The following is an 8,532-nucleotide window of genomic DNA, read 5'->3' as shown; positions in this document are numbered from 1 at the left end:
TTTGGACCAGCCGACCTGCCTCTGCCCGGGCCAGCCTTTCCGGAGGTGACTCTTCGAGATGACGTCGTCGAAACCGTCAACCCGAGGTCACGTCGCCACGCATCGAAATCCCCTTTGAATCCGAGAGTCTTTGTTGTCCCTCTTTTGAGACCGTCGTTATGGTAGGTCGTTACATCGTCCATACGAATCCTCTTTGAACTCGCGTCTTCGCTGCCCCCTAGAGCCTCGTCATCGACGAGGATAGAATCTGGCCCCACGTGTCCAAATTTTTATGAATTCCAGCTTCGCATCGCCCCATATCACCAACCGTCGTATATATGATACGTTACACAGGGCGCAAGAAAATTCCACGGTTAACAAATCGCCGTTGAAAGAGATCCTTGATAGTCTGGTGCGGTTAAGTTCGGTACGACTAATTTTTCTAAGACTACTTCTGGATTAATTGTTACAACCGGCGAGAAATATTTTACAGGACTCCATAATTCGAGAAGGAGAGCGACGTGTAATTCCAGGCTAGGAGCATTGTTACGCGTTGATGTAGATGCCCATGTAAATTTACATACTGAATCGTTGGTTATTCCGATACCACGATGAATTGCAGTGAAATTACGTGGTCACGTTAAGCACCCTCGGTAAATTAAAGATAATCCTACGTACGTAGATTTCCCTTGATTTTCACCAGGCCGTCCCGTACATAGAATAACGCCCTATAATTTCTAATTTCCAGGACGTCGGCGAAGAAACGCCGCCATTTTGTCCAAGGACAATCTTTTTTGCCGATAATTCGGCACCTCGGCGAAGGGAAAAGTGAAAAAGGAAGGAACTCGAGGCTCCGGGTGGTTCCGGTTCACGCGGAGGCCTCCTAGACAAACGAGAGCATCCTTCTCGAGCGGCGGCCATATTTTACTCCGACAATTCTCCCCGTAGCGAGCGACTGTCCAAACAATTAGCACCGGCCGGCCAGGACGCTAATTTGCGCGACACGAGCCGCGAGAGGCGCGACGTCGTCGTGGCGCTAATCGCCCTCGTCGACGCCGTCCTCCGGACAAATGGCGTCGGCGGCCCCGAGGACGGCGCGCCACCTCTCGGCGGCTTCAAACGGCGACCATTGTTTATCCCCCCGCGATTGTATCTTGCATCTTCCCAGGTCGGCGGTTTGTTTGGATTGGCGCGGCCGCCGCTGGGAAATTCGCCGACGGGCCCCGGCTTCTCGCGGATCCGATTAGCAGGATCGCGTTCCGCGCGGAACGCCCGCAGCGCAGAAATACCCGCCAGCCCGGCAATGATAAAGCGACGATATTGCGCGTGCACGCGCCGGCATGCGGAAATGAGGGGGTGTTACACGCGAAAGGAGTGGTATATGGCGACAAATGAAATGGCTCCGGTATATTGCTCTAATGGCAATCGTAAAGATAATATTACGCAAATAGAGGGTTGAACAAGACATGCGGCATTGCGGTTACTATTGCAGGTACATGGGGTGTTGTTAACGCCGCGCGGAACGGCGGATGAATGGTTACGGTTCCGACGATAACGGTGGCATGTTTTACAGGGACGTTTGCGTGAATTGGGGTAAATTTCACGTGCAATCGCTAAGAGAAGATTGGTCGTCGCTACGCGAACATCGGGACGTTAGAATTAGTCTCGAGGAGGATTTAGTTACCAGGAAAAAACCGAAAGTCTACTGGGTCATGCTGCGAAAGGGCCGCCATCTTGGATAACACGCGTCGAAGGAAGGACGGTACACCGAAGCGTTAACGTTTTTGCACGGGATTAACATTAGACTACTGGATATCCAGAGGCTTACAGCCAAGGCAAATAAATACTACGTTTGAAAATAGCGAGGCGATAAATTATTAAACTGCTTGGATTGAAGTTAACGAATGAATCGAGAGATTAAACGGGTGAAGCGGTCGGGGAAATATCCTCACTTTTAATTTCTTTCTCTTTTCTTTTTTTAATTTCGCCAAGGTAAAGATGGTCTCTCTAGAATTATGTTTGGAGGAAATCTTCTCCTGGCAAGTTTCTCTCTCGTGACGTCATCTTGTACATCCGTATAACGCGCATGATTCAGAATAGAACGCGAACGTGCTCCACGAGATCTTTTCAGGGTCGTCGGAGTTGGGATCAGGTCTGAGAATTTCTCCTTTCTCGAGGCTTCCCAGGACCTCGATAATTCTCACGTTTTATGCTATGTGGACGGTAATTGCTTCGCCGCTCTCATTATGAAAGCATTTTCCGCCCTCGTCGCGCCACACGTCGAGGCTCGATCTCACGATTTACATTATTGCAGCCACCTCTGCATGCGGCACTTCAAGTTGGCATGTTTACAATGCACTCTCTGAGCACGCTGAAATTATTACGGAGACCACGGGGATTATTATAGAGTCCCAAAACGACGTGGCTGAACGAGCTCACAGAATCGGCCGTAATTGCCCGCGCCATCGCGTCGCCCCTGAGGTTACCGTAAACCGAAGCCTCGAATTAAATTCACTTTTGAAACCTGCTTTTGATAACAATTTTACGACCCGTTAACCCGATGATACAAAATTTTGATATATTGTGTCGTTTATTCTCGATTATCAATATATATATAGGAATTAAACTCGGAGAGAGAAATCAAGTGACAATATACCGGAATTAGGCGCAGCAGGAATCATTCAAAAACCTACGGCTACAAGTTAACAATGTTTAAAAATTTCAGGATAAAACTCTACCAGACCGTACTCTTGAAAAGAAATTTTTCCGAAAATTCCAACCCTTTCCCCACATCGCGCGGATGCGAGACCGACATTACCCGGTCACATAAACAATTGAAACTTCAGGCAATCCCTCCAGTTCCGAAAATCCAGTCCGATGGGTACATCCCACTCCCCATTCGTACAAGAAGATTGCATAAAAGCACACGAAAAACCACTCTGAAAGAAGCACGTCCAGGAATAATGGAAAAATTCCTGATAGCGTCACACTGAACGGCCACTCGTATCAATGTTAAACAATAGAAGGTAAAGAATCTATATCGAAAAGGAGACCAGCGATATCCGGGGAGTGCGAGCTATTTTATTTTCAAGTAAATCCTTATTCCTTTACTTTAAATGGGCCAATTCCGTGAAGGTGTACATAAATTGTATAGGTAGCAAACGCGTGGTCATATCAACAGGCAGGTTAGAGTCGGCGAGGGATCGGAACAGCTAAAAGAATGGAAAGGGTTAAATCTAACAGCGGGAGAGATGCAGAAGCCGAGGCCGAAGCCAGGCGTCGCGACGCCTGTCCGATCCTACCGTGTCGCGGGAAGACGCGCCTCCCAGGAGCCGAGATATCCCACGGGAAATCACTCCCGTCTCCTCCTGAGGGAGTAAAACCCGTCAAAGTGCGAGGGTGGACGCCTGCTCGAGGACTGACTCTCCAAAGTCGTTTCATTCAAGAAGGCGTCGGCGGGCGCCGTCGAGCGGCGTCCCGACGCCTCGCGCACGCGCGTCGCCCGCCCCGTGCCGCCCTGCGCGCGCGATCCCTCGCCCGATTTATTTTGATTAATTGAAATATATCCTGATATTAATAGGCGACAGCCGCTCCCCTATACCTATGGTCTTCCCTCTCTCTCGTATCCGCGAGGGCCGATCTTCGACTTTCTCCTCTCTCTTGACCGAGGGCCATTACCGCGGTAATAACTATCTTGTGTACATCGAATTCTCGGTTTAATTAATTAAACACCATTCCCAGGACTTGTTTTAGATAATTGAACGATGTCCCGGTATTAATAGGCGGTAACCGCTAACTTTATCCGGCCTCTTTTTTCTCTCTCTCTCACTTAACTGACGAGCGTACTGCGGTAATGGCAATTTTGGGTACGCCGCATTCTTGTTCTAATTAGCCGGATATAATGCTTCATTCAAACACCCTCGTCCTGCATAACGAATGGTAATTATCAGGTCACATTATGCTAGTTCAATGTACTCGTTCTAGGTGAGGTCGTTTCAAAATCGAGCCACCCTGCGTATCGGGGTGACAGTGAACGTGTCTCGTCACTTGGTGCACCTAATTCCTGAGGTGGTCCTTTCAACCCCTTTCGAGGTGACAATGCCGCACGACACCGTAAACTCGCATATCTCACCGCGGATGTCTTTTCTTTTTCTCCCCTCCGGGAAACGAATGTCCCCCCCAGATTCTAATTCCGATTCTATTTCCACCTGGCTCGCCTCGTCTATTCTCGAGTTTTGGGCCAATTACTACGCCGCGCTATTCGGCCTGGAAAAATTATCGAAGTGCTCTTGTCCCATAACTCAGCCGGAACGACGGAGAGGTAAACGTTAAATCCGTTTCGTTCCCTCCCCCTGTTGGCAGAATAAATATCGAAGATATCCAAAATATCAAGGGCGGTGGGCATCTCTTTGGGAACGGCGATAAGCCGGGATTGATCCGCGAATAATCCAGGAATAATCCGCGATTAAGCCGGGATTAATCCGCGATCGCCGATCCCTCGAGGACACTCGCTAACCTCTCGCCTCCTCGAGCGGGCACAACGGACAGATTTATATGTTTTTCATAACCCCGAGGCGTGTCGTGTCGCCTCTTAGCCAATGGCGGTCCTTGGCTTGTCTCCAGACTCACTTGTATCCCTCCGGAATAAATATTATCCCCAAATCGACCGGCGGTTCCGTAAACGCCGAAGCGGAAGATCCTCCTCGAGGCCTCTTCGCCGATTTCCATCTCGGATTTCTTTCGCCTTCTCGAGGCCTTCTTCGGCTCCTAGACCGACTTTCCTCCTTGAAGCCGTTCAAATCAACGGCAAGAATTCTCGATGTCCTGCACCAGTGACGGCATTTGGCAAAATATCACCTTTAGGTAGGGCATTCGTGTCCGCCATTGCGCGTTACCTTCTCCTTCCTCTTTCATCAAGAAATCCATGTTTTTATGGATCTTTGAACTAACATTTTTTTTTTCTTTTTCCACTTTACGTTTGACCGCAGATTTAGTTTTCTAGGAACCTGTACGACCTAACACGAGCTTCGGACGTCGATGGAAGTCGGAGAAGGAGGATCGCGAAGACGGCGCGGACTTCCGGCTGGAGGAAAGCTCGAACAGGAGCGAGCCCCTCGTTTACACTCCAAACACACGAATAATTACCCGGGCTCGATCCGCGACGTGCCGCTGCTGAAAACTACCAGCTTTCCACCGACTAAGAGGGACTATTTTCAGGTAATTACTCCCGGTTAAACGACCCAGGGCCGATTCGAATTCGTAAATCTTTATCCTGGACGTGTATTTCGGAGTAAACTCCTAGGCGTCGCCAACGAAAGCCGATAACTTCGAAATTCGCCCTAATATCAATTTTCGAGATTTCTTTTGATGCAAATCATAAACGTACATCGTGCGGTTCGGATCCTCATCATTGTTTAATCATTTAGAATTATTAATTTAATTAATCCGTTTTCGCGAGAAATTAATATCTGGTAATGGGGTGGTACACCCATTCCGTGTAAGAGGTGTAAGAGGAAGTAATGTTAACATATAGTAGTCTGACAATTACCCATGGTGGAGTAATTCGGCAGAATTGGCTATAATTCTTGGTTAGGGCTAACATTTTCGCGGATTGGCTTAAAGCTGGCCGGGTCTGATTTTTGCAACACATACCGTAGTCCTATTTTCGGAATCGTTTAGTCTGGAAAGCGAAACAGTTGGCGCTCCTTTCTCCGCAGTGCTAGAACCACGGAATCGGATCTATCGCTAATGCCTTGCAATTTCGCGATCAATGAAAAATTCAGTCGTCCGAGGACGGGTTTAAACATTCCGTATAAATATTTACACGCGGAGCGTATTTGTGCGTTGAACAATATTCCCTGTTCGATTTATTAGGCTATCGAGGGGAATCTACAGTTTTCGAATCATATTCATCAGATAGTGCTTTCTCCGGACTTAACGCTACTCAAAAGACCATTAAATTAAATCTTTAAGGACTATTTATTTACGTCCATTCCCCTTATCTCAACATTCTGTAATTTTCTCCTTATCTTCCCGAAGCACTCATCTGCTCAGTAAGAATTTTTTAAGTGCATTGATAAATACAACTTAACGTTCACTATATAATTATGGATGATAGTTGAAACTTATTAAGCGGTTTTCAATCGACCGTGCGGCACGGATTAAAAAAGAAAAAATGAATATCACAAGGCGCCGATCGAAAGTTAATTTCGAGGTCCATTGCAAATCGTTGCGGAGCCCTCGAAAGCGCGAACAGCATGACCAACCAAACTCTCGGTAACTTCCTATGGGACAAGAATAACCAAGGAACGACATCGGGAAGCGGATGTCGTCATATTTTAGTGTCGCCCAAATAAAGCCGAGCCATCTGGGCAATTATGCGCGCGTACTAATTCGAAGCGAATGCTGCCGGTCTAAATGGGCGAGCGGGATTCCCTGAGCTCCTGAGCATACATTGACTTTGGTTTACCTCTTCAACTGTCTTCCCTTTTCTCTATTACCTCTATTTGGCATATTTCCTGGACAACCCCACGCCCCGGCCATCAATATCTCGAAGAAATTACGGCTCGTTGATCCTTTAGAGAGTGAAATCGGCGGCCATCTTGAATGCGACGCGCACCTCGCGTTAGTACACCTCGACATTGGTAACGCTAAAATGAAGAATAGCCATCAAGACAATAATGATTCTCAACGATTCCTGCACTTCTGTGAGTGTCTAAAATCCTTGCGGGTGGATTTCCCAGACCTCGCTCGGAATTACCCCGTCTTTGATACTTCTTTACGACGCGTCTCCACGACGGGGATTTTAATGGCGGCGGAAACCCGAAACTGGGAACCGAATACAAAGTTTCTTAAAGGGAGGAGGAGCAACACGGTGCAGGGGCCTCGTAATCGGTGAGACCAGAACTCGTAATAACATTTACGAGTCGCAATTTACGGTTCATTTCAGCGCGATTGAATACGGAAGCAGACACCGCCGGTTACCGTGCGAGTGTAAAGCGTCTTTCGGTTTCCTGGAAACGCAAGCTTGCAAGATCCCCGAGGAAATGTCCGATATCAGCCCGTGGGATGTCGTTTTCCTGGGGCATAATTCCACGACACGGATACCCGGGGACTCGAGCAGAGATCTCCACGTCGGGAGCCGTGCGTTTGGCTGCGGCCACTTTGCGGATTTATAAGCGCGTTCTCCCCTAAGCCGCGGTACTTCCGCTCGATTTTGCGCCGGTTGACTGCAAGCCCGAGGATACTAAAACGGGAGCACGTTGGACGGTGCATTAACACCCTCCTATTTGAAAATAACATCCAGGGCGATATCGAGCGCGTAAACCTTCGGGTAAATCCAAAAAACGCAACCTAACTCCAAAGTCCGAACACGGTTGAAATTTGAGAAAAATAATAATCCACACAAATTCCGAGATCTGTACGAGCACGAGCCTATTAATTTTTAATTGCTAATCCATCAATTAACTCTTTGATTAGGAAGCGCCATTATAGTGGCCCCCACCATTCCCATGCATTCAAAGCGACAAATTAATATCGTATTCATGTAAGATATTAAAGGGTTAATTTCAAATCCGACTCACTCAGGGTACATTTCTTTTTTTTAATTTCATACATTTTTCCCGATTTTCCAAGACAAAGCGTCTAGGAAAGTTCGGCCGACTGGTCGAGTGCGTAAACTTCCGCGGATCTTTCGGCGCAGCCTGTATGCACCCTGCACTTCGCGGATGCACACGTCGGCCCTCGCCGCGGAACTTCCGGTAGATTTCTAGCGGCTCGGTTGCAAGTGCGAGGATCCTAAAACGGGAACTCGGTGCACGGGGCATTAATACACTCCTATTTCAAAATAACACCTAGCGCGGTATCAAAGCGCATACGGGGTGGAAAGGGGCCACACGGATCGGCATGCACTTTACTCAGGAAGGAGCAAAGGCTTGACTCGGCCTGTCGGCGCTAAACTCGGCAAACGGATTGCTCGAGATCGTGACTAACGAGTATCGGAGCCGGATCTCGGATGCCGAAGAGATTCCTTCGAGGCAAGAGCCGAGGGGCGCAAAGATGCGGCGCATCATTTATCTAACGATATAACGCGGACACTGTAATGCTCAGAATTAAGGAGCACCCGGGATGTAATATGACCCTAAGTGCGTTTCCCTGATGGTTCCGTGGATTACCGGGAAAAATGAATTACCGGGATCGCAATTTCGCATCCTACGTGGTCATCCTCGAATTCACACACAGCCTGCAGTGTTTGCTTACACGTGTTACCCTACAACGAGGAGGTCCACTTGGTTGCGCTTTACAATTTTTTTTTCTGTATTGTTCTTTGATATCGTTTGTTTTTCAGATCGTTCGGTCACTTGGTACCACGATGTACGGGGCGATGGTGGCTGCTAATTGTGTTATTCCTTGGAAAAATCTGCGAATATATATATACCCGGATAAATTATATGAGTGTACCGGGTGGACGGACGGCGACGGAAGCGAGGAGCGCTTAGAAATTGTCATTTTGGAGGATAACTCACATCCACTGTAGTAATAAATGCCCCTCAC

General features: G+C 48.0%; 1 long non-coding RNA gene across 3 annotated transcripts; it reads left to right on the top strand.

The window, feature by feature from the left end:
* The first annotated feature begins 4,668 nt into the window (after positions 1-4,668).
* On the top strand, positions 4,669-8,532 carry LOC105701992. Of its 3 annotated transcripts, none has more exons than XR_001104263.1 (3): positions 4,669-4,842; positions 4,982-5,196; positions 8,327-8,532. It is a non-coding gene; the product is annotated as an uncharacterized LOC105701992 (long non-coding RNA). The 3 variants fall into 3 exon arrangements; XR_001104262.1 differs by having other exon boundaries at positions 4,974-5,196; XR_002762236.1 differs by lacking the exon at positions 4,669-4,842 and having other exon boundaries at positions 4,908-5,196.

The sequence above is a fragment of the Orussus abietinus genome, unplaced genomic scaffold (assembly GCF_000612105.2).
Source record: "Orussus abietinus isolate OABI.00-Male unplaced genomic scaffold, Oabi_2.0 scaffold22, whole genome shotgun sequence".
NCBI classification, from domain to species: domain Eukaryota; kingdom Metazoa; phylum Arthropoda; class Insecta; order Hymenoptera; family Orussidae; genus Orussus; species Orussus abietinus.
This window is presented reverse-complemented; position numbering and strand designations above follow the sequence as displayed.